At 50.2% G+C, this 27,015-nt stretch overlaps 1 long non-coding RNA gene across 1 annotated transcript; it reads left to right on the forward strand.

The window, feature by feature from the left end:
- The first annotated feature begins 652 nt into the window (after nucleotides 1-652).
- On the forward strand, nucleotides 653-3,196 carry LOC119002982 (uncharacterized). The gene is made up of 3 exons (XR_005069855.1): nucleotides 653-709; nucleotides 1,325-1,415; nucleotides 3,016-3,196. It is a non-coding gene; the product is annotated as an uncharacterized LOC119002982 (long non-coding RNA).
- The last annotated feature ends 23,819 nt before the right edge of the window (nucleotides 3,197-27,015 follow it).

Genomic DNA, 27,015 nt, shown 5'->3' on the forward strand with positions numbered 1-27,015 from the left:
ATCTGGACCAATCCCTCACTGGTTATTGCAAACGTTTGCCATCTGTGTGAGCATTTTAATGGCTGTCAAATTAAGGATGATGGTTTTGTCATAAAAAAACCAGGCGCACGGGACAGGGGCGTGGACTGTGCTGTGAGCTGTTTCGGTAAAGCCCCCGCATGGCGCTGACCGTGGTCAGGGCATGAAACATGGCGGACAATAGTGTCGCCCTGTAACCGGGGGGTGGTGGACTCCAGGGCAGCTCACAATAGCCTGTCAGCACTGCGTATGGACGACAGTGAGAGTGACAATTTGCACCTGACCTTGGGGTTACCCCCAAGGGGCTTTGTTTTTGAGGCTGGTTTTGGAGCAGGAAAATGCCCGCATGACCAGCAAAGTACAAAAATACAAAGCCGAGACTCTTGCCCAGTTCGGAGGCACCCCCTGCACCTGCCCCTGAGAGAGGGAGGAGGTGAGGAGCCTGCGCCTCTCCAGACCCCCGGCTGGGAGATACGACGTCCTGACATTAATGCAGTCTCTATGTCACCTCCTGGTCCTGCAATAAGCTGCAGACCTATACATACGCCACGTGGAGTCCTGTGAGTCTCCTTTAACAACTGAATCCAGTTCAACTGCCCCATCAGAGGCTTAAAATCTACCTTTCATGTTTTACAGGTGGAGCAACTGAAACCCAGAGAAGGGAACGGAGGTATCCACAGTCACGCACCAGGTTTGTGGTAGAACCCAGATAGGAAGCAAGGGCTCACCCCTCAGTCCAGAGGCAGTACTCTGCTTCTTCCTCCTTACCTGGTTCCTCGGACGTGAGTGGTGACTTCCCAGCAGGCCTAGAAGAACCAGAGAGGAGCCTTAACCCCCAGCACAGGCTTCAGTGTAGCAGGAGGAGAAGTGTCCCAGGATGAGGTGAGGTCAGAAACCAGGAAACAGATGGTGAGACCCAAGGCTCAGGGATAGGAGCAGATGGAGAAAAGGGCCCAGGACTGAGCCTGTGAAGGGAGAGTGTATCAGTCAGTGTAGGATGGCTGCTGTAACAAACAACCCCCAGTCTCAGGCATTTAATGCCAGAAGAGTTTGTTTGGACTCCTGTCTCAAGTCCAAAGCAGACCAGTGGGGGAGAGAGAGCACTGCTCCATTCAGGGGCCTGGGGCCCCTCCACCTTGCAGCTCTGGTCTCCTCAGAGTCCTTGCCACGCAGAGGGAAGCTAGGGAAAGAGAGGACACTAATGTTGTGAGAGGCCAGCCCCAGCATTACCTTTTATGAACACCCTGTCTGCACGTCAGTGTAAGGGAGTAAGGACAGAGGGCTGACTTTTCTTTCTTGCTGTCAGGGGGTGGAGAAGGGGCTGGACTTGGCACTTTAGTGTCCCCAGGCGAGTGTCCTGACATCTTCACGTCAACACAGTCCCTCATTCACGTAAGGTGAGCCAAATCTCAAACATGCCACCAATCCCGAGACAGCCAGGCTCCTGTTGGCCTCGGAACCCCACATCCCAAGTTCAGCTAATAACACCCTTGGAGGAGCATTTCAGCGGTCATGCAGACCACTGGCCATTCATCCTAACCTTGGGATAACAGTAGAGTATGAATTTTGAGCTGTCCATTCCCAGGATGAGCTGCCCTATTTAGAAACACTTGTCTTCATGGCAAAGCCCCTGTTAGAAGCTGGCTCCAGCAGCTTAAACACCGCAAGAGTGGTCATTTGTGTATTCCCCAAGAGAGAATCTGTTCTGGAATTTTCCACCCAGATTGGCAGCAGGAACCAGTAAGGCACAGGGAGGGGGCTGAAGCCAAGCCTGGCTCAGAGTCAGGCCGGCGAAAGGCTCCCAGGCACAATACCCCAGCACAGAGCGGGGAGGTCTGGGAGGAGTGCAGGCCTCCGGGCAAGACAGCTTGGCTTCTGCTCCGAGTTACAGTGCCGTCAGCTCACCTCTCCGGGCCTTGTGTTCTCAACTGAAAGGGGTCTAATCGCGAGATCTTTCCCACAGGGATGCTGTGAGGTTTAATGAGATAGTGCACTAACGCACACTGCTTGGCTCCCTGGAAGCTTTCGTGACTAAGTTTCCGGGGACTGGGGGTGGGGGGCCCTCTGACCCTCTCGAACCCTCTGTGGAGAGGGCAGCCTGGAGCCTACTTTGGTAAGCCTTTAAATCTTTAGAGACAGTCCTGTGGGAAGGTGCCGACTCCCCAGGAGCTGAGGCTCTTTTCCGGTTAAACCGTGATGGGAGGCGAAGCTTCAGTGCCTGGTTCTGGCGTCCAAGGCCGGGCAGTGAGCGGGGTCTCGGAGCCAGTGGTGCAGTGAGCTCCTCCATTTCGGGACTGTTTTCTCACCTGGCAGGAGAGAGCCTGGGCTCGTAAAATGCACTTATTAGTCGAAATGATCTAAATCTAATCTAATTCTCCCGTGGAAACGATGTAACGATGTTCTTGAGCACAGACCTGATGTTCAACATTCTCTAAAATGACCACAAACATCTTTGTTAATCACATTTAAACGGCATACCTGTGCTCCAGGCAGTGGCAAGCTTTCAGAAGTGCTTCTAAATCAATTAAACGGGGCGACACAGTGAGCACTCACATAAAATATCGTTTAATATGAAACGATAGGTACAAAAGGTCCTCATCAAAGTTCTTGTTAATTTTCGCCCTAATTTCTCTGCAGCGAATCCTAACGCCTAGCATTTACGGGGTGTTTACAATGTGCCTGGTGCTGTTCCAAGTTCTTTCCAGAGACCACATCACTAAGTCCATCCCAACAACAGAAAAGCAGCTTGGGCCCCAGAGACGTTAACCATCCTTCCTACAGCCACACAGGTAGGAAGGGACAGAGCCCAGCTGTGAACCCACAGGATACGACTCTGGAACCAATGCTCATAACCGAGTCGGGGATGGGTCAGCTTTGACATATAATTAGAGGAGCTATTCGGGGACAGAGACTCCCCCTAGTTGGCCTTGAGAGCTATCCGCCAATTGTGCTCGGGTTTTGTTCCATGTTCTGTTCAATCCTGCAACATCTAATCAGCGCCATCCGAGGTACCCAGAGCTGTGCTAAGCACGGCAGATGGATGTCAGGGTATTTGAAAACTGGTCCCTTCCCTTTAGGGGAAGCAAACGAATAAATGGGCCATTCCAAACCAGGAGGAAAAGCACAGTAGGGATGCACTGCATGGTTGACATGGCACCAGGGAGGAAATGACTCGCCTGGCAAGTCTGAGGGAAAAGAGTAATTACTAGAAGAATTTTGGAAAATGAAGAGTTTTCCTGGCACACAAGAAGAAAATGCACCCTAGACAGAGACATCCGCGGAGATGCAAAGGCCGGGTGGCGGGCCCCACCGGCGGCGTGGTGTGGCTGGAGCATGAAACCTGCATTGTTGTGTGAGGTTGGGTGCCAGGCTATGGAACAGCTGTGCCAGGTCCAGCAGAGCTTTGCAGGCCATTCTTAGGGACTCGAAATACCTCTTGCATAAGAGGGAAACTGTATCAGTCAGTATTACTATAGCTACAAATGACAGAAACCCCATTCAAATGGTCTTGGACTTGAAGGATTTTTGACACATATAACTGAAACCAGCAACGTCACTGTATTCAGGCATGGCTGGATCCAGGTGCTCAAAAGATATCCTCTGTGGTCTGTCTTCCTCCATCTCTTAGCTGTGTTTCCCCTGGCTTAATCCTTAGTCAGACTCTGTCCAATTGGTGACAAAGATGAGCTCCAGCTGCTCTAGGGTTACATCTTATCAGCTGGACAAACTTAGGGGGAAGTACCTTGTTCCTGATAATTCTAATCAAAGTCCTGGGACAGATGTTACCTGGCTCTAACTGCCTATTTAAATGGTCTGTGCTATTATTAAAGAGTGAAGCCCAGACCAAGAGCTCCCAGCCCAATTCCAGCCCTGCCACTTAACCAAGTTGCCTTGGGTGAGTCCCTCTACCCTCTGGATCTTGCTCTCCTCATCTGGGGTGGGGTATACTTGGGGATCTCTAAGACCCCTTTGGGGTCTTTCCTTGCAGTCTGCATGCAGCCCGCCTGCCCTGAGCGTTGCTCAGGCAGCAAGATGCTGTCTGCACTCTGCAGTCTGCACACTCACAGCTGCTGGCTATGGGATGGGCTTGCCTGGCACCCTTCACTCTTCCTCTCTTTTTCTCTCTTCCAAATCCAATGACAGGAGACGATAGGAGGGTGTCTTGACTGATTGCAGGGGTGGGTCAAGCAGACATAGCCCCTCCCTTCCCAAGCACCTGAGAGAATGGCCTTAGAGACCAGTGGCACCGTGAGTCAATCCACTGTGCAACCCCCAACCAGAGTGGGGACCTCCCGGTGAGAGAAAGCCTGCTCCAGCACGGGGTGATTTAATAATCGCAGGACCATGGCTTCACCAGAAAGCATGACTGCGTAATCCTTAAATTGAATTTTATGGGAATTTTTTTCCCCTTGAATTCCCAAGATACTTAACTCCAGCTCTAATCCGGGACCCGGACTCTAATCTGTGACCTGGGTCATGGTTGTATTTTATCAGGCAGTAGTGAGTCTGTTCGTGCTTGGACTTCATGCTGCGGGCAGCCATTCTCCACTCGGTCGGGGCCTCCCTCCAGTGGTCTCCACACTGGGACTCCAGGCTTCCTCAAGCTCTCACCTTTCTCGTCCTGGGCTCAGCCTCTGATCAGGCCCAACCTCTGGTGGTGCTCATTTCCATGTTCTGGCTCATCGCATTGCACCTGACATCCTGGGGCTCGGGTCCTAATTTGTTGCCCTGGTTCTGGGGGCTGGGGACAACTGTTGTTCATAATGGGCCTCACTCAGAGGCTGCCTTTACTCTCACTTAGAGGCTAAAGAGAGCTGTCTCTCCCTTCCTGTCTTGTGCCCCCACTGTCCCCCTCCGCCCACCCAGGCCCTATGTCAGGGACAAGGTGCTTGGTCAGTTTAAAGTATAGCCTGGCGACACAGAAAGAGCTGGAAGAACTGGCCACTCTTCCTTATTTTCCCTTCCTTCCTTCTTCCCCCCTTTTCTTTCTCTTGTTCTCTTTTCCCTCCCTCCTCCCCTTATACCCACTCAGATATCTCCCTACCTTGAAGGACGATTGAATTTTTAGTTAATCCATGTAAAGGACCCAGCCTAGCACACAATAAGCACTCAGTAAAAGTTACTATCAATAGGCCAGGGGGTAAATATGCCTGATATGGCACCTGGGGCAAGAACACAGCAATCTGTGCTCTAACAGGGTGGGGGGAGGAGGGTGGACAGAGAGCAAAGGACAGTAGTGGGATCAGGAGTCAAGGAAGGCATCCTGGAGAGAGCGATGTAGTAGAGGCCTTGCAGGCCAAGCAGAATTTCATCTACAGAAGGGGTGTGGCCTGTAGCCTGATAAGAGGGCACAGCGGCCAGTGTGTGGAAGAGAGGCTGGTAAAAGGATGGACAGGACAGGCTTCAGGGGAGGGTCAGACAGAGTGACAGAGTGAAGCAGGAAAGGTGAGCCGAGGCCACACAGTTCAAGCCCAGAATGTCATCCCAAGGAGATTGACTTTATCTTTAGACTAAAAAAAATGTTCCTTTTCTCAAAGCTGGGAAGTGAATGACATAATGAGATCAGACCTGAGTTTTCGTTGCTTTCCCTGGCAGCCCCACTGGGGGGCGGGAGCCTTGTGGAGGAGGCTGCAGCTGCCTCCCAACATCAAAGAGGAAAAAGCCTGGAGCCCAAGTGCGCTCAGGTCAGCAATTGCTTCCCTGGGAGAGGACATCCTTCACTCTGGTCTCGGCTGCATGGTCAACTACCTGGGCGACCTCGCACAAGTCACTTCGCTCTCTGGGCCTCCGTGTCCTCAGTAAAATGAATGCACTGGACCAAGTGCGTACCAGGCTGTCCAGCGGGATGAAGGTCTCAGACTCAGGCCCTCCAGGTAACATGCAGGAGTTGTAATAAGGGAAGAGGCAAAGGAGCATCAGGGAGAGGTGGGAACTGTGGGAAACGGAAAAAACTTGCTCTGTCTAGGTGGGGACGGCTGCACTGCCCAGCCACTCTCGCCATGGGGACCAGGTGTGCGTACATGTGTATGCTCTCAAGTTGCCCATAAGTCTTCCAAATTTTTTAAAGAATAGCTAGAAACCAATTTTATTTTAAGTAAGAAATCATCTTACTTTTAAATGTTGGCTCAGTTTTAAAAAATATCATCATTTGAATTAGCCCATCTCATCTATCAGCCCAAACAGACTTATCCAACCAATTTGACACCCCCTCCCCCACCCATTGTAGGTTTTAGAAAGTGGAGACAGAGCACGTAGAGAGCATCAAACTGACCGAAGGAGTCCTGGGGGCAGGAGTCCTGGGCCCCCAAGATTGAGGACAGCCTGGTGCCTCCTTGTAGCCAACCACCACTGCCTGCTCTCAGGCTAAGCACCTCTTCTGAACTCACTGGGGAACCGGGAGTGTGTTTTCATTAGAAGCCAAAAGCAGCACCAACCCCGGGGGCATGTAAACCAGCTCCCCGGTCTGGGAAGCTTTAAAATCTATTTTGTAAACTTGCCTTTCTGGCCTGACAAGAGGCAGCCCTGTCAAGAGGCTAGTGAACCCTTATCAGCTGTCCCACTCTTATCAATCAGGCACAGCCATGGGAGGAGGCTGGGGCGGGGGGGGGGGGGAGGGGCCCTCCAGGAAGCCCGGATTCTGTAGCCTTGGAGCAGCATCAATGGCAGACAGCTGAGTTCCTAAGCTACTGTTCTGGCTACTGTGTCACTTTGAGCAAGTCACTGAGCCCTCTGAGTCTTTGCTTCTCCCCCTGAAATGTGAGGGCAATACAATCGCCTTGCGGGAGCACAGCCACTGGAGTTGGGTACCACCGTTATTTTCATTTCATACAACAGGGAACTGGCATTCTGGAACTTGCCTGGGATCAGTACATCTAGGAAAGTCAGAGGTGGGACTTGAACCCAGGTGATCGGCTCCAGAGTCCCTGCCATCTGGTTGGTTTCCCACACTACTCTGGAAGATTAGAGGAGAAATGAGAAGGGCATTTGGATCTGGAGCCAAAGCTGCCCCAGCTTCCTTCCAGTTCACTGGGTGGTCTTGGAAAGCCTCTTCCCCTCTCCGGGCTTCAGAATAAGGATGGCTATTTGACCTCCAGGATCCTCCAGCTCTGACATCCATTTATTCCACAAGTACTCTGTTAGCGCCTATTCCATGTCAAGGCCTTGGGGTAAGAGCAGGGAACAGGACAGACAGACAAGATCCCTGAGCTCTTGGAGTTTATAGTATCTGGGTATGAGGGTGGGGTTGGGGGAGAAGTGGAAATACAGGAGCTCAGGACCAGAGCTGTGTCCCAGAGAGCGATGCGTCTGCAGCAGGCAAAGCAGGCAGGGTGGTAGAGGTGAGCATGGGAAAGCCGGCAGCTTGAGATCCGGTGCTCGCGGGGAGCCTGCCCAGGGGAACTCATCCATCAGCCCATGTGTGATGGTGGAAAGGAGTCAACCACACAAAAACCTACAGGGCAATCATTCTGTGCAGGGGAAACAGCAGGGGCAGAGACCCCCAGGAGGGAACACACTTGGGGTTTCAAGGACTGGAGAGAAGCCCGTGGGATCTCAGGGTTTGTAAACCCTTCCTGCCCTTCTCTGCCTCCTGCTCCGGAGGCCAAGGGACAGGCAGCCAAAGGAAGAGGGACAAAGTTGGTGCCAGCCTTGAGAACCCATCAACCCTTCAATAATCCCAGGGTGGGCACTCAACACAATTGCAATCCGGAGAGCTCAGCTTGCTTAGTACCAGTGGAAAATTACCTTAGCATCTATTCTACATTGCTTTTTGATCCTGATTTCATCATTCAGATGTACAGCAGTGCATTTTCAAAGGGTACAGTTTAATTAGGCTCAATTTGTATCACTACGTTATTAAAGACTCATTTGAAAAGAGCTTCATGTCCAAGGTTCATTGGACTGCACCACTTGCTCAAAAACATATTTGGAATAGAGCCTGCCGATGACCCTGGGTGCAGAGAGCTCTCCTCTGCTTCCAGCTCACCGGCCTGGCTTGTCCTTTAATTTCCATCTCATCTAGTAGAATGCCTTTGGACATCTCTGAATCTTGGAGCCTCTGACAGGTGCGTCCTGTAATTACACAGAGATTCCTCATACACGCCCTTAGTCAGTCATCAAACATTCATGGGAAGTATTATGGGAGTGAGGTCCTAAGCCAGGGGACTGGATGGGAATAAAAGGGTCAGACCCTGCAGACACACACCTTACAGCCTCAAAGGAGGTGGGGAGAAAGAAAATTCGCGATCCCATTTTTATCCTCATGAACAGTCCTGTGGGATGGGCAGCGAGGGGTCATTAGTGCCGGTCAAGGATAAGGACTTCGAGGCCCAGGGTCTCTAAGCCAGTGGCAGAATCAGGGGTTCGACCCAGGATTCTGGACTGGTTCTGCTTCACCAGTATCTTTTTTCCCTTGTGAATGAGGTGCAAAGATATTTGCCAGGGCAGAGATGGAGACAATGGAAGGATCTGGATGAACTAGGATCCCCAGGAAGGCCATCTAGGGGGAGACTCCTTGCAGATATTGAACCTGGAGGCCCAGGAGCCTCCCAGTCACTGAACCTGAGGAGGCAGAAGGGAGGCACTGTAGCCAGGGCTCTCTAGAGAAACAGAACCAATAGGGCGGATTGGGCCAATAGGACAGGCGGCTTTATTCTGTCTACTCATTCAAATGTCAGTCTCATCCACAAACACCCCTGAAGACTCATCCAGGATGTTTGACCAAATTCCTAGGCACACCAGGTCCCAGTCAAGTTGACACATAAAATTAACCATCACAGAGGGAGAGAGAGATGAAGAGAGAGAAGGAGATCGACAAAAAGGTAGCAAGGGAGTGAAGGAAGCTCAATTTCCCTTTTATCCTCACAGCCACACTGTGGGGTAGGGGTTATTATTCTCATTTTAAAGATGAGGCCCTGGCTGGTGTAGCTCAGTGGATTGAGTGCGGGCCTGCGAACCACACAATTGTGGTTCGATTCCCAGTCAGGGCACATGCCTGCGTTGCAGGCCAGTTCCCAGCAAGGGACACACAAGAGGCAACCATACATTGATATTTCTCTCCCTCTCTCCTTCCTTTCCTCTCTAAAGATAAATAAATAAATATTTTTAAAAGATGAGAAAACTGAGGCTGAGGTCAGTGATTTACCCAGGGACACCAGCTGGTGTCTGTGTGCCACCTTGTTCCTTGGTAATATTTTCATCATGGAGAAAGGGTAAGGGGACTGTTTGTAGGCCAATCTGACTCTTGTTTTTTGTTGCTTCTTCTGCTTTCCCTGTGCACTAAGAATCTGGCCAAAGCGCTGAATCGCCCATCTCTAGCTACTGCAAGTATTGAGGGAAGGTAGCATCACTGTTGGCACCAAGGCCAGTGAATGCTTCAAAGTCTCCCAAGATCCTTTGCTTCAAAGATGCTGAGAGCCGTGGAGGCCAAGGACCCCAGCTCTGCCTCTGAGTTACTGTGTGGCCTTGGATGAGGTCCTCTTCCTCTCTGGAGTCTAAGCTCAACAGCAGAACAAGGAAGGACTAGATAATGTCTAAGATCTAGCAGAACCTTCTGAAAGGTTTCATGGCTCCAAGATGGGTCTGTCCTATGCCGGAGTTCTCAGCCTCTGGAATCTCCAAGTCCCATAGGGGCTGCTCTGGCAAGGCCCCCAACAGGGGGGGGCTGCATAATCCTCACTAATGGAAATTTACACTGGGACCTGGCCTGGCCCAGCGCCACAGGCAGGGCCCTGGACGGGGGCGGGGCTTCAGCTCTGACGCTGGTGGGGGGTGGTCTCACACACAGCCCTGCCTGTAGCACTTCGTCATCATCGTCATCGGTATCAGCCTGGAGGGTGTACAGAGCCATGGGAGTTTCCTCCTCTACAGCCTTTTCCCTAAAGAACATTCCAGCGTAAGGAGAACCACTCTTCCTGTGTGTCTCCTCACTTGTCACCTTAGCATCACATGACCCTTCTGACGCCGGATGTAAGGTCCCACACACACACAAGGAGTGCTGTGACACCAGCTGGTGCCCTACAATGTAACTCAGTTCTCACAGTCTCCGCCTGGAGCTGCGTCAGCTCCACAGGCAAGGGCTCAGGCCCAGAGATCGCCCCCACTTCAGACACCAGTCACCTCGGGGTCCCCAGGTCACTCACAACTTCTGCCTCACTTGGCTGCACACTGGAGGTGCCCATGACCCCCTCCCCTCGGATTCAATTATTTGCTAGAGCAGCTCACAGAACTTAAGGAAATGCATTTCCCAGTTTATTATATAACAAAGAATGTGGGAAAGGCTACGGATGAACTTCCAAATGAAGAGATACATAAGGTCAAGGTCTGGAAATGCCCCAAGCCTGGGAGCTTTTGACCCCGTGGAGCTGGGGCATGTTACCCTCCTGGCACCTGGATGTGCTCACCAACCTGAAATCTCCCCAAACCCCACACCGTTAGGATTTTTATAGAGGCTTTGATACGTGAGGATTGGCCATCATTGACTCCTCTTCCAGCCCCTCCCTTCTCTTGGGAAACTGAATGCGGGGCTGAAAATACCAAATTTTCAATCATGGCTTGGTCTTTCCGGTGGCCAGCCCCCATGCAGGCGCCATCCAGGAGCCCACCCTCAGTGGGACAAAAGGCACTCCTATCACCAGGAAATTCCAGGGGTTTTGGGAGTCCGTGTCAGGAACCAGAGACCAAATATTAGAATACACTATGTTTCTCATGTTCTTATCGCTTAGGAAATTACAAGGGCTTGGGAGCTCTGTGTTGGGAACAGGGGTCAAAGACTAGATGCTAGAACAGAAGATTCTCCTAGCAGCTCTATTTACAAGAGTTTTGGGAGCCCTGTCAGGCACCAGGGCAGAAATTAAGGTACAGATTTCTTATTTCCCAATTCCTCAGTAAGGCACCCCAAGTCAGTGAATCTAGGGCCCAGGGTGTGGGGCAGGGGACTGGAGGAGGAGAAGTGAAGAAGATGGCCTGTGATCCAAGAAAGAAATTGGGAGAAGCTCGGAGCTCAGGACCTGATGGGAGCCACTGCAGAGCTAGATTGGGAAGGGGCGGGCACTCAGGACCCAGTGCTGGTCCTGAGCAATGTGACCCTGGGCAAGTTCTTCCCCTTCAGGCTTTGCATCTATAGAACAGAGGAGGGGGTAGGTCAAGGTGATTGTTAAGGTCTACACAAGTTTGCCTTCTTACCAGAGGGTCTCTGCACATGCTCTTTCCCTCAGCCAACAGCCCTCCCACTCCACCTCACGCCTCAGATCCTGCTTACACTTTCGATCTCAGTGTCAACACCACCTCCACCAGGAAGCCTTCTTGGAATCCAAGCTACATGAGATTCTCTCATAACATCTTCCCCAACTTCTAAATTTCCTCTTTATAGCTTTGGTCACAGTACTTATTTAAGCTCCATTTCTGGGATGTGATTGCCATGGGAGCAGGAGTCCCCTCTGACCTGCTCAGGTCTGTGTCCCCAGTACCTTGCACAGCGCTAGTACATAGTAGATGCTCACTCAGTGTTGGCTGACTGATGGACTGGATGCTTGAATGCTGTGATGGCAGGAGACCATGGTGATAAAGAAGAAAAGAATAAATAATGCAGAAACCCCCCATGTTCTCTGAGTGTCCCAAGCCCCTGGCCAAACCACAGCCCACATGACAACAGCATCCAGTCTCTCTACCAAAGAAGGAAGAAGAGTGTGTTGTGATTCACCGGCCACACACCCTTCTCACCTCCCCTGCCTCCCTCTCACCTGGCTCTCGCTGCAGGGGGGCCCAGAGGAAGGACTCACACTGAGGACGGCTCCTGCCACAATCCCCCCACCTGAACACCCCCACCCTGCTCTGTCATCCCCTGAGATTGCCCCGGAAACTACAGTGGTATCATTGACAGGAGGCGAAGTTTTCAGGCAGGCTATCGGCCCTGGGAATCGACTCGGAAACACAGCCTCTGGGATGTTCCCACGTAAGGCCCTTTGTGTAGAGAGAGGAAGAAAAGACAACTAGTCTGGGCTGTGGGGATACCCACAAAGGCTGCCTCCCCCTCCCCGCCCCGACCCCCCCCCCAAGGTCTTCCCGGGCTGTGGCATATCTCTCATGTTGTGGGAAGCTGTCAGATCCGTGGAGCCACTGGAGAAATTAAAAATAAAAATTGACTTTCAGAGAGCAAAATCAGACCTGACAACTTAAGTCATTCAAACCNCCCTCCCCGCCCCAACCCCCCCCCCCAAGGTCTTCCCGGGCTGTGGCATATCTCTCATGTTGTGGGAAGCTGTCAGATCCGTGGAGCCACTGGAGAAATTAAAAATAAAAATTGACTTTCAGAGAGCAAAATCAGACCTGACAACTTAAGTCATTCAAACCAGCCGTGGTTAACACATCACGAATGTGTGTATCACAAGGGGTGGGGGGCAGAGACTGGCTGAAGTGGCACGGGTAAGGGAGGGAGAATGGAGTGAGATGAGATGGTGTCTTGCTTTGGTCAGAGAAATGTTAATGGACTCCATGCAAGCAGTGGCTTTACACCAGCCTGTGAAGTTGGGCTGGGCCAAGGCCATCATGGTCAGAACAAGGGGATGGAAATGCCGCGTCTACTCTAGTGGGAGGCACTGAGGATTCCTGGGCAAAGGGGGTACAAGCCTGACCAGAGGAAGGGACAGATTAAAAACCGTAACCTGATTTGCCGTAGTAAGATCACTGTGGCTACTACGTGGAGAGTGGGCGGCAGTGGAGGAGGAGAGACTGGTCCAGGTGAGAGGGGAGGGCGGCTCGGGGTTAGGCAACAGCACTAGAGACAGAGGGAAATGGACAGACGTGGGATGCATCTGCGGGGCACCCTCCCGGGGAGCTGCTGACGGCTCAGACAGCGAGCGACGACTACTGCACGCTCTGTGCCCACTCCACTCCAGCCACTTGGTTCTCCATGCTCAAACATTCCAGGCACGTCAGGCTACCACAGTCTCTGCCACTGCTGTTCCCTCTGCCTGGAACCCTGTTCCTCTGACACTGGCTTGGCCCACGTCTTCCGTTACTTCAGGGCCTGCTCAAATGTTGGCTCCTGAGTGGGGCTGTCTCGGGCCACCCTACCAACAGAACAAGAGCACGCCCTTACCCTGATCTAATTCTCCATGGCGCTTCTTGCCGACGGACAGATCCTGCTTTACTGGTTTCCTCTCTCTCAATTCCCCCGCCACTGGAAGCTCCATGCGTGCAGGAACTTTCGTATGTTCTTTTCACTACCGACCAGTCAACATCTTGACTACTGCCTGCCTGGCTCACAGTAGGCACTCAGTGTATCTTTGCTGAATTAAAAAAATGCTTTCCCATAGGCCAGCCCGACGAGGCAGGCCTATGACGACTCCTGGGAACCGCTCACCTGGGGTCTGGCTTTCAGAGAGACAGCATCAGAGCCTGCTGTCATTAAGAAGCCCCCCTCTCCCCAGGCACTCTTCCCAGGGGCCGTCACACGCCTGGACCACGCTGAGGCTTTCCTGACTGTCAGAAGTCACTGGAAAGCCCCGCTGGGGAATTTCTGGCAAGCTGGTTTACTTGGTTCTGAGAAGCCTTCGCCCCACAGGCCAGTGGCCCTGAGCTTTCTCCTGCAGCGTGGGAACTCCAGAGGCTCGGCTCACACCCCTCCCTGGCCCTGGAGCAAGGACCAGGGTGAGAGTGAGGGCTTCTGAGGCCTCCCACAGCGCCAAGGTTCAGCCTTGGGACCCGAGGCCAACATCTGTGGGCAGATCTGAGAGAAGGGAGAGAAAAGGCCTCCCGGGAGGTTTGCTGGTGGTGACGAGCAACCCGAGGCACGGTTGTCTTCACAAAAGAATAACGGGCTTCTGATTGAAATGGAAAACTAATTGATTTCACACACTGGCTTTTCCCAAGACAATGTCTTCCAGGAAGGGAGTTTGCAGGGAAACTACAGCCTGCACATGTCGTGGGGAAGGGGGTGGAGGCAGCTACGGGGGATTCAATTCGAGGAGGCTCTGGTGTGCCCCTGGGGAAGGAGACAGGAATGCTGCTGTGCTCCCAGAGGGATGGCAGCTAAAGGCTCTGCTGGAGGACTATAAGGGACACACACAGGGGAGGGCTGTAGAGTTTTCACATGGCTATGTAGTTGCCAGAAACACTGTAACCTACCCGTGTGCATTGGGAAGGAACATTTTGGGGGTGAGCCGCTGAAGAGCCAACACAGGGGTTCAGCTGTAACATATACCCCAGGGGAGGGACTGCCACCAGGTATGTAGACGGAGTGACCACATACCACTGAGAAAGCTGTGTCACCACTGAAGGACACCTGCCCAGATAACACCACCAGGTACTGAGGCAGGCTCGCCTCGCAGTCCTGCACTGCATGGGGACATTGGCTGCGAGTGACGAGTGGGGGTGAAATCTGCTCCCCAGGCAGTGTGGTCTGGCGTTATTCACTGATTCCACCCACAGGGCACCTCTTTTTCTAACTGGCCAACCTATAGGAGGCGCCCTTCTGCTAACTGGTCCCCCAGAGGGATGCCTTTTTCTAATTTGTGCGACTGCGCCATAGTGCTAACAACAGTCCGGTGCCCTGGACTCTCCCTCCCCTGCCCCTCCCCTGCTTTGGCTCCCGGTCCCCTGTCCCACATCCCCATCCCTCTGGCTCCAAATAGACGGGGTCTGTTGTCACCTGCCTACATGCCCCGTCTGTGACTTTCCTGACCTTCTCCTCCCCATCCACATCCCTGGTCACTTCCACCTCTAAAATGAGTGTGTTAGACTAGACAAACTACCAGGTCTCTTCTATATGCTTTTCCATAGGAATTTAAAAACCAGTGGCACTGAGGTATAGTGAGAAAACAATAAAATTCGCCAATTTTGAATATCCAGTTCGACAAGTGTGACAAAAATCATGTAACTACTACCAACCCAGTTAGGGTCGTTTCTGGAACTTCTGAATGCCCCTTCCTGCTCCTTTGCGGCCAGTCCCCTCCCCCACTCCATCCCCACGGCAACCGCGGATCTGTCCCTACAGTTTTACCTTTTGCTGAATACCATATAAATGAAAGCACACCATCTGCACCCTTCCACGACTGGCTCCTTTCACTCAGCATGGCACTTCCGGGATTCATCTACCTCGTTGCAGGTCGTTCATTCCTTTTTGTCCCTGCGTAATTTCCCACTTTGTGGATATGCCACAATTTATCTCCTCAGCTATTAAATGATATTGGGGTTGTTTCCAGTTCGGAGTTAAGGTAAACAAAGCTGTAACTAACGTCTGAGTACGGCGTTTCCACGAACTCATGTTTTCATTCCATTGGGCACACACCTAGGAGTGGGCTGGCCAGGTCCCTGCGAGGGTCTGCTTACCTCGGTTTTAGAGACGCAAGGTATTCCAAAGTGGTTCGACCAGTTTTTACCCCTCCCAGCAATGAGTGGGTATCCGCATTGTTCCACGTTCTTGGCAACATAGGTATGGTCGTTTTCTAAGACGTTTTAAAAATTAAGCTTTCTACTTCACATTACTTTGTAAACTTTGTGCTAACTGTAGAGTCACATGCAGTTGTAAGAAGTCATGGAGAAACCCATGTACCCTGTGCCCAGCTCCTCCCAGCGGTAACCTGCTGCAAAGCAATAGCACAGTTTCACCCCCTGGGCAGTAGCATTGGTACAGAACACGCCCGTCACCACGGGGATCCTCTCCCTGTCCTTTCTCCGTCTCTTTCCTTTCTGTGCTATGACTCACAAGTTCTGGTAGCTTCAGCCTCCATAAACTGCCACCTCTGTCTCTTCAAGTCAGCCAGGCTGCTGAGCTCTGTACCGATTTTCAATCCTGAGTTTTACCCCAACGCCTGGAGACAGCCCCCCGGTTTGGGGCTCACCTCATTGTTCCGCTTCTCTCAGGGTTCACACCACTGCATTGCCTGTTGTCCCAAGTTGAAGAGCAGTTGTTTCACACATTTTGTTCTTTCCTTTTACATTCTCAGACCAGGGATAACTCTGGACTCTCCTACTCTCATTTGGCTAGAAGTGGAAGTCTCCCACCATCTCAGGATGTTAATCTCAGGATGTTAAAATCTCAAGATGTTAAATGAGAAACCAAGTAAACCTAAAAGGGGCCGCCATCGGCACGAGGACTCTAGTCCTTGGAGAGCTGGTGAAGACACTGTCCTGTGCTTCCCTCTGGTCCAGCCTTTCCCTGGCATGAGGAAGCAAGAGCAGCATGGGTTAGACAGGTGCAATTAGGGATGTCCAGTAAGCTTCAAGGACACTGAGCAGGAAGATGCTGGAGCGGCGGGATCCTTGAAGAGGACAACAGGGCCACGGAGCTGGAAAAGCAGTCCTCAGCACTCCTGGTCTGTGGTCTGCTGGGATCTGTCTCCAAAGGAAAGAGAGACATCAACAAGAAAAGAAATATATGTGTTTTAACAAAACCTTTTTCCAGCTGGGACTTGCAGAGGGTTCATGTCCCCCTTAAACAAGTGGCAGCGAAAGCTCTAGTACACCCGCGATCCCCCAGACTGTTTTTTTGTGTGTGCTGCTACATAATGTGTTTGCAAGTTTCTGTCGGTAGCCAAGTCTCCCTGTGCTTTGTGCTATGTGAAACCACTGGTTTCCATGGCAACTAGACTGCCAGCTCAGGGAATTGCATGGAGGGACAGAGGTTCTGCAGTTCAAATTTGGGGTCTGGCAGAGGCCCGGGCTACATAGAATAACTAGGTAAGTGTTCATGGGCCACTGCTGCCCTGCCTGCTTTGCACCCTGGGTGGCTGCCCGGTGCATCACAGGCTGCAGCTTGTGGGGCGGCCTTGCCCACCGCTGAGCCCCTGCAGCCATCCACGCTACAGGCACCTGGGGCCTAAGCCAGCCTCGGGGCCAAGTGTCAGGCTCCAGAGACAAACAGGACTCAAACTCTGTCCCAAAGGGCAAGCAGTCTGTCTAGAGACAGAAAAATGAAGGTAAAGAATGTCCCACAAGAACATTTACTAAGTGGCGACGATACGCCATGCACTGCTCTGGGAATTACACACCTTAGATTTTAATCTTCACAAAACCCTCTGATTCAGTTACATCCAAGTTCAAACAACTAATAAAAGGTAAAGCCAAGATTCACAGCCAAGTGTGTCTCCACCTCCACCACGGTACACAGCCCTGCTTAGGTCAGTCTCTCCGCCAGTCTCCTGTCAGTCTGTCCTGTCCAGGTGCCTCTGAGTTTAGGGGACTCTCTCAGAGAGTCCCCCCTCCTCTCTCTCCCAACTTCTCTCTTGTCACCCCCTCCCACCCCCTCTTTTTTTCTCTCCCCCACATCCTGCCTCTCTAGGCCCTGTAAATATCCCTGCTTCAAGTCTCTTCCCTTTTCTGGAGATAAATGCGTCTTTGAACTGAGCCCCCGAACATGAATTAAACATTTGAGTAAATCCCAGTGTGACCCCTGAGCTCCATGCTGGGTAGCGACGACATTGATGAAGGGTCGCACTGCCACATTTCTGCCTGATTCTCTGAACTCCCACCTGCTTTGTCCAGAGAACAGGGGGAAACGGGCACCATCAACCACCTGGGAGACCCTCAGGGGAAAAAAGCTCTTTAAAAATAGCTACTGTGCAGAGGGTGGGCTCCCCAGGCCAAGCCTTCCCCGGGCCCCAGGAGCCAGCCACAGCAGCCCTACCAACAGGTAGGATCACTGCCTGGATGGCCTCAAAGGCTGCTCCCCCGGGGGCTGAGCCAAAGGGAACAAGCTCACGAATCTACCCCCTGCAGTGGCTAAGGTCAGGGTGGGCTCCCGGAGCCAGATGAAGCTGGAGGAATCAGAGAGCACAGCCTTGGCCCAGCCTTGGCCCTGAAGACAAGCTGCAGGCACCAGCCTTCTCCCCCTGTGTCCCTTTTCCTGTGCTGAGCATGCTTGGGATCCACACTGTATCAGAGGCCATAGGAAACTTCGATCACGCTGTCTGGCCCCTTGTTTTAGAGATGGGAATCCAAGGCTGAGAGAGGGCTAGTGAGGACCAATGGGTCACATATCAACTCAGAAACAGAGCCAGTCCTCAAACCAGGCCAGGGCTCCAATCAGGGCCGTGGGACAGTTACTGCCCCAGGCCAGCCACTGGCCATCAAACACGTGGAGAAGAGCACCGGCTCCTGGGGCCTGGAGACTCTACAGCAACCTCTCCACCGAAGATGACGGGGCGGGTGAGGCCGCCCCAGGACCTGGAAAGAGCATGTGAGAGCTGAGAGGTGGGTCCAATGCAGACAGAGGCCCAAGGGGATAGGAGGCCCTCTGGGTGCCATGGTCGTCTAGGCCCCCAGCTCCCGTCCAGGGCACAATGGGCTGGCAGTACAGCTGTGGACCTTGGGCGAGGCCCCTAACCCCCTCTTCCTCACTCTGTGATGTGGAGGAGCAGCGGCACCCACCTCTTGGCATGGCCAAGTACACTATGCAATGATGTATTTAATGGGAAGAGCCTTGCTGGGTCCTGGCACATGGCATAGCCTCGACAAACAGGACAAATACACAGGGTCCCCTCACAGGCACAGCACCCCCACAGGGCCCAGGCCTCATGTGGAAACTCTCTGCGGCTCAGGGAGCTCCCAGCAGCATCCAGACTGCTGTTCTCTGCAGGTATTTCCCATCCAAGTGATTCTCAGGTCCTTTCTGACCCCAACAGCAGATGTGGGGCTCCTGCCTTGCGACCTGAGTTGCTGCCATGGCTCATGGACCAGCGTCCTGGAGCCAACCAGCCTGGATGCTTTGCATCTGTACAAGGCTCAGTGGAAACCCGGATTTCTTAGGCAAGTCATTTAACCTGTCCAGGCCCCAGTTTCTCAGTTTCTTTCTCTGAAAATGAAAATAACAGCAGAGCCTACTACACACACACACACACACACACACATGCAGACACGTGTTAGACTCTTCATCCAACTTCTTTGAAGTATAATTTGTGTACAACAAAACGCATTCTTTTTTCAGCTCTATTGAGCTGTAATTGACTAATAAAATGGTGAGATTTGAGATGTACATCATGGTGACTTGACGCACAAATTCATTGTGAATGATTCTCCCCATCTAGCTAATTATCATCACATCCATCACCTCACACACTTGCCTCTTTTTTTGATGGGAAGATTCAGTTCTACTTTCTAGCAAATTTCAATTATGCAGTACGGGGTTCCCAACTACGGCCACCATGGATCCTCAGACCCCGTTCGTCTTACAGCTGCAAGCTCGCGCCGCTCTACCATCCTTCCCGTTTCTCCCACCCCTGGACTCCTGGCAGCCACTGTTGCTCCCCTGTTTCTCTGAGCTTGCCTTTTTTTCAGATCCCGCATGTAAGTGACATCACGTGATACTTATTTTTCTCTGGCTCATTTCACTTAGCATGATGCCCCCATGGTGTATCCATGCGCTTGCAGATGGCAGGATTTCTTCCTTCTTCCTCATGGCTGAATAATATTCCATAGTATATACACGCCCCTTCTTTAGGCATTCACCTGTTGAGGACACTCAGGTTGTTTCCATATCGTGGCTGCTGTGAATAATGCCGCAATGAGTGTGGGAGTCAGAGAATTTCTTTGAAATCCTGTTTTCACTTTTTTTGGATAAATACCCAGAAGCAGGACTGCTGGGACATATGGCGGTTCTCTTTGTAATTTTTCGAGAAACTTCCACACTGTTTTCCTAGTAACTGCACCAATTTACGCTTCCATGAATAGCCCACCCAGAGTCCCCTCTTCTCTCCATCCTCACTAGCACTTACCTCTTGTCTTTTAGATAACAGCCATTCTAACAGGTGTGGGAGGACATTTCACTGTGGTTTCGGTTTATAGGTTCCCAATGTTTAGCCATCTATAGATTTATTTCAATCCCTGACAAATTCTGTTAAAAACTTTCATTTTTTACAGAAAGCAAAAACAATCTTTAAATGTGTACAGAATCACAAAAAGACCCGAAATAGTCAAAACAATCTTGAGAAAGAATAAAGCTGGAGGCATCACAATTCTTAATTTCAAACTATATTACAAAACTATAGTAATCAATATGGTATTGGCACAAAAACAGACACGTAGGTTAATTGAGCAGAATAGAGAACCCAGAAATAAACACATGCCTACGTGGTCAATAATTCTCCACAAAGGGGACAAGATTATACCATTGCCTCTTTGATAAATGGTGGCTGGAAAAACTGGATATCCATTTGCAAAAGAATGAAACTGGACCCCTATGTTACACCATGCACAAAAGTAAACTCAAAATGGATTAAAGACTTAGCGTTTAGACCTAAAACTGTAAACCTCCTAGAAAAAAATCTAGGGGGGTAAGCTCTTTGACATCAATCTGGACAACAATTTGGAGGATTTGACATCACAGGCACAGGTGACCAAAGAAAAAACACATCATACTGAAAGTGTCCTGCCAAGCAAAGGAAGGCACCAACGAAACAAAAAGGTATTCTAAGGAATGAGAGAACATATTCGTAAGGCATATACCTGATGAGGGGTTAATATCCGAATTACTTCAAGTCATACAACTCAGTGAAAAAACAATTCAATTAAAAAATGGGCAGAGGAAGTTAACCTGTTTTTAAAGAAGTTGTGCAAATGGCTGACGGTACACGAAAAGGTGCTCAGTGTCACTGATGGGCAGGGGACATGCACTACTCGTTTTCGCGGTGTCCAGTGTGGTGTGTTTACACACTACACTGTTGTGTTCACGTACTGCACTATCCAGCTCCCTTATTTAAAGTGTACAAGGCAATGGCTTTTAGTGCATTCGTGTAGCTGTGCAACCGTCACCGCAACCAATTTTGGTACATTTCATCACCGCCTTCCCCCCCAAACCCTAGCCATTAGCAGTCATGCCTCCCCTCACACTTAGGAAACCAACTTGGTTTGTTTACCCACTGCCTCGTGGGTAAGCCTTTTCTGCACGTTTCATACACAGGGAATCATATATGTGCCCTTCCATGTCTGGCTTCTTTCACTTGACTTAGTATTTCTAAGATTCATCCATGTTGTAGCATACATCAGTGTATCATTTCTTTTTGTTGCCAAATAATAATCCATTGCACACATGCACCACATTTTATTTCTCCATTCCTTCTCTGAGGTTTTTACACATTTGGCTATTATGAAGAATACTGCTTTAAACATTTAGGTACAGATTTCATGTGGGCATATGCATTAACTTCTCTGGGTACTTATCTAGGTGTGGAATCGCTGAATTATATGGTAACTTCCCATTTAACTTTTGAACAATCACCAGATTGTTTTCCAAAGCAGATATATCACCCCGCAGTTCCAGCAGAAACGTACGAAGGCTCTGATTTCTCCACATCCTCGCCAACACTTATTGTTATGGGCCTTTTTATTCATACTCGTCCTGGCGGATATGAAGTGGTATCTCATTGTGGTATTGATTTGCATTTCCTTAATGGTTAACAACATCCAGCATCTTTTCATGTGTTTTCTTGGCTATTTGTATGTATACTTTGGAGAAATAGCTAGTGAGATTGTCTGTGCATTTTTAATTGGATTATTTGTCTTTTCATTATTACATTGTCATGGCTCTTTACATATTTGAAGCGCAGAGAGGCTCAGTGATGGGTCCCAAGAAGCAGAACTGAGACTCAGTGCCGTTTCTGCGTCCACATGCCCACCCGCCCCCAGTTCTCCTCCGTTAGTGGATCAAGAAGGATTTGCGATATCCGTCTAGGACTGTATTTTATCAGACCTGAAGCTCTTCCTCCTGGGGTCTGCATCGCCAGAACTGACTTTTCTGTGCCCCCCCTTCCCTCATCACGGATCTTGATGTGGGCAAAGGAGGGCGGTTACAGGGCTCGGCACGACCCCATCTCCTCCCCTAGCCCAGTCCACTAGAGCTTGTACTCAGCAAGTCTCTTTCTCCCTCCGGCCACCAGGCCTGCCTTCCCACACGCTCCTCGCAGCGCCTGCCTCCTCTTCTGGGCTAAGGTCCCCCAGCTGCAAAGAGAAGCAAGGCCCTCCCTCCCACCGCAGGTGACCTGCGTTCCTTCCCAGACTCTGATATGCTCTCTCTCTTTATTTCCTTCCCAGCAGGTCGCATCTTCTCCCTTCATCCCTCCCGGCTTCCTGCCTGGCTGCCATCTCACTGTCCTCTTTATAATTCTCCTGAAAAAGAAAAAACCTTTATATTGTTATATTTTCAAGTTCAGAGACCTGGAAAGGAACAAGTGAAATGAGTTTCTCACTGATTTTTTTTTTTAATTTTCAGATCAAGCCCAAAAGGAAGCATCGGGAAAGCTCCGAAGGCTTCCAGAAGCCAGTGAAAATTGCCAGACCCTCCAGGAGACTCTCTGAGTGACCAAAGGAAACAGGTCCCCTCCCATTTAAGAAACAAAACCACATGGCAAGGTCAATGCTGAGATCCTCTGATCAGACCCCTCTCTGCCTTAGTTGATACCAGACCATTTTGGATTTAGATTGCATGTAATCTGGATAAATGTGACGTCTCCTCCTTCTATTCAAAGAGCCAACTGTCCAAGTTTAGAAAACACTAGGGTCTTACCCTGGGTTCCCTCAAAACAGAGCCTAAGACAAAAGCCTGTGCTGGTAGTTTATTTGGGAAGGTGTTCCAAGCACTTAAAAATGGGATGGGAGAGTGAGATGGGAGGGAGGGAAGGGAATCCTGGACAAGGATGCACCATGGAGTTGACCCTCCAGTGGGGTTTTATGAAAGCCTCTCAGAATTGTCTGGGAGGCATCCATCAGCCTCCCAACCCTTGATGGCCTAGAGAGGCTCCACAAGCATTGGCTCCCTCTCACCTGGAGTTGGTCATGCATCTGAGAGCCCCCACAGACACTTCCTGAAGGGCCGTCAGAGGTGTCTCAGGACAGGAAGTGAGAGGTGTGTGCCGAGGCTGGCGGGCAGGACTGTGTGACGACACCTGCGCAAAGCCTGCATGGAGCAAGTCACTGCAAATTTTCTCTCCAGCTCCAGTCTCTTCCTGGCTAAGTAAGACGTAAGGTCAAGAGAATACTAAAGTCAAGTCTAAGAAGAGACCAGGGATTGGAGGGAGAATGTGACTTAGCAGGGGCACGCAACTGGAAAAAAAAAATCTCTGAACCTTGGTAACCACACTCTCCAAATGAGTCAACAGTGCCATGCATTTGTCAACTGAACCAGTGCAAACTCTGCACAACCCGCAGAATAAACGAGCCAGGAACCTGAACATCCTCTCGAGTCCCCTTTGTCACCTGTCCCATCCGCACCACCTCCTGAATCATGTCGAATCTCTCGCTGCTCCTCCACACCTGCTGCTGCTACTGCTGCTGCTGCTGCTCTGGTTTCGGACCTGCTTCTCCACCTGCACTACCCTGATCCGCATCTCCTCCACGCAGATTAACTGAGACACTTCTTGCATTTGGCTTGAAGCATAGAAGATGCCCTGCAAATGGGGTTGTTGTTTTTTTTTTCTCTGCCTGTCAGGGTAGGCCTGATGATGTTGCAATAACAAACAATCCCCAAATCTTAGTGGCTTATAACCACAGAGGCTAATTTCTTAATTTCTTTTCCTTTCTTTCTCTTTCTTTTCTTTTCAATTCTTTTCTTTTCTTTCTTTCTTGACTTGAGAGAAAGAGAGAAACTTGGATTTGTTGTTTCACTTATTTATGCATTCATTGGTTGATTCTTGTGTGTGCCCTGAGTGAGATCGAACCCCGCAACCTTGGCACATGGGAGGACGCTCTAACCAACTGAGATACCCAGCTGGGGCCAGAGGCCAGTTTCTTGTCACAATACATGTTCATCACAGATTGATCAGGATCTTCACTGGTGTGATTCTCACTTAGGGATCTAGGTTAATGAAGCAGCTATCACCTCACATATTGCTGGTTTGCCAGGGCAGAGGGAAAGAATGTTCTGGAAAGTCTTGTGTCTTCAACTAAATGTTTTAGCCTGGCAGTGACCCACATCATTTCACCTCCCCATTCATTGGTCAGAATGACCACATGACCCCCACCCAACAGCATAGGTTCCAGGAAGTACAATCCTACCATGGGCTCAGAGAACAGAGACCCAGGCAAATAGCACTCATGTCCACCACAATTATCCAGCTCCGTCTTGACTTCTTCAGCAGCAAAGTGGATTCATCACATCTGCCCTGCACTTAACTGGAAGTTGGAGTGATGAAGTCCACGCAGGTGTCTAAGGGTTGGGTTCTCCCGGGATCCCTGAGCTCAGACCTGCTCTTTGAAAGCCTCCTGGGTCCTCTGCAGAGCTGGGACTTCTGGGGCCCCGGGAAGAAAACAGTGGGGATCTCTGGTAGGACCGGGAGCTGGTAAAGGCCTCATTCCCCAGCCTTTAGCCCCAGGGAGACTGGGCCTGAACCTTCAAGGCATCCTTGTGATGAGGCCCACCAGACATTAAAAATGAGCAAGATGGCACAGCAGGGTTACAGAACTCATGACCTATTTTAAATGTTGGCTTCTAGTTAATTAATGCTTTTGCCATCTGCCCCCAGTCCAGTGACTGATAGAAAAGCCACTGGGAAATAACTCTAAATCTCTAAAAGTAGTACCCTTAGTGAGCCAGAGGCCTCCTCTGAGGACAAGGGAGGGGCGGTGCTCAGACTTCTTGGAAGCCTACCCAGGCGCTTTGTCTTTCAGGAATCTTGCCGTGACTTCAATCTCATGGTTATGGGGTCAGTTCCGCCCTCAAGGCAACACCATTTAATGGTCAAAGTCTGAAGCTATTCAATCTGAACAGGGCATACAGCTGCCGCTGAAACTGCCCTAAAATCTCCCCAGCAGGGTCTCTCACCAGGACTGCCATCCCCCTTCCTTAGACAGTTAGTCATTCCTTTGGGGCAAGGTTCCCAACTTCTGCAGTGGACGGGGCGCTGATAACAGAGAGGGATAGAAAGAGGGATGGGCTGGGACCTGCTAGGGGACCCTTGAAGTCTTTCACACTTTGAGCAGAATTAGCACATTCTCAAAGCTTCTGACCACCCTAGAGGGTCTGGAGCCAGGTGTGGGGGCATCTTCCCAGGGACCCAGATTGGGTGTGTCTCCGTGAGCTCTGTCTTGTTCTTTCATCTTCTGCTTCTCTCCTTCCTTCTAGACTCTACCTGCCCCTCTCTGGTGACTCTCGTTGGTTCTCCTGACATTGCTCCGGGCATAGCTGGTCACCTCTCCAGCCTCACACAGAAATGCCATTCATTCACTCATTCACTCACTCATTCATTCACTCATTCACTCAAACTTATTCAAAATGTATCAAGCATTCATTGAGTGCTGACTGTATTCCTGGCCCCACACTGGGCCCTGGAGCCTCATTTATCACCATGAACAGAGCAGACACAGTCTCTACCTTCACAGCCTTTTCAGTTTTGTGATGGGAAAAGATCTTAAAATCACAACTACAACACCCTAATTTTTAAAATAATAATAATAATGGGTAAAACATTGAGCAGATACTCACCAAAGAAGATACATGGAAGATGGCATATAGACAAAGGAAAAGATGCTTAACATTAGTAACTACCAGGGAAATAAAGAACTGCAGTGAGGAACCACCACACACCTGCATCGCGGCTGCCCATCTCGGGCGTCGGAGAAGGGGTGGCTCAGCCGGAACTCTCAGAAGCTGCTGACGGGACCGGAAATGGCTTGGCCACTTTGACAAACAGTTTGGCAGTTTCTTGAAAAGTGATCTATGCACCCATTGTATGATCCAAACATCCTACTCCTTGGTATTTACTCACGAGAAATAAAAACACATGTCCATACAAAGACCTGTACGAAAATTTTTTTTTATTCTTAAAATGTATTTATTTCTATTCAGTGTTATTTTTATTGCATCTGTTGGGGTGGCATGGGTTAATAACATTGTATAGGTTTCAGGTGCACAATTCTCTAATACAACACACATGTGTAGTGTGCTCACCAGCCCAAGTCAAGTCTCCTTCCATCATCACTTATCCCCATAGACCAGGGATGCCAAACTCATCTTCACCGGGGGCCACATCAGCCTCATGGTTGCCTTCAAAGGGTCAAGTGTAATTTCAGCTCCTTAACAGTTGAGGAGCAGTTACATTTATACAGTCCTTCAATTATTTCAGCCCTTTGAAGGCAAGCACAAGGCTGATGTGGCCCCCAGTAGACCCTCTTCTACCTCCCAGACCTTGCTTTCCTTTTGGTAATCACCACACACACCGAATCCTAACTGCAGCTTCGTATGTAATAGCCAAAACCTGAAATCAACCCCAGTGTCTATCAGCAGTGACTGGATACACACACAGCCAGTAGAATACCATTCTGCAGTAAAACGAATGACCGACACACGACAGTACAGATGAATCTCAAAAGCATTACACTGACTTAAAGAAGCCAGACAAAAAGTGAATATACCATAGAGTAGTCCAGTTGTTCTAGAAAATATAAACCAGAAAATAGATCAGTTGTTGACCAGACAGGGGAGAAGGATGTTTTGGGGGAGAGAAACCACAGAGAGTTGGGAGGTAAACTTTTAGGGAAGGCAGATGTGCTTACTAACCTCATTGCACAGATGGTTTGGTGAGTGAAAACTTACAAAATTTTACACTTCAAATTTACATAAGCCAATAAAGTTCTGTGTATTTGTGTGTGGTATATGTGGTATGTGTATGGCAAGTAGCAAGCATGTGTGTGATGTGTAGTGTGGTGTGATGTGTGTGTGATATACGCAGTGTGTATGATAGGCGATGTGTCTGTGGGGTGTGTAGCATGTATGTGAGTATGTGATATGATGTGTGTGCTGAGTGTGGGCATACATGCACATGCAGACCTGCATGGCAAAAGCATCAGACATTTACCAGATCTTGGTGGTCAGAGTGTAGTCCATAAAATCAAACAATCTCAGTTCAAACCCAGCCCCATTACTTGTAGCCAGTTGACTTTAGGGACATTACAAAATGACCCTGTGCCTCAGTTTTCCCATCAGTAAAGTAAGTGGGGATAAAGATCATGTCTACTTGAGGCGTTGCTGTGAGGGTTTTTATTGGGTAATCCATGAAAAGCGCCTTCTAACAG

The sequence above is a fragment of the Sturnira hondurensis genome, unplaced genomic scaffold (genome assembly GCF_014824575.4).
Source record: "Sturnira hondurensis isolate 20B ecotype Veracruz unplaced genomic scaffold, ASM1482457v3 Scaffold0018399, whole genome shotgun sequence".
In the NCBI taxonomy this organism is placed as follows: Eukaryota; Metazoa; Chordata; class Mammalia; order Chiroptera; family Phyllostomidae; genus Sturnira; species Sturnira hondurensis.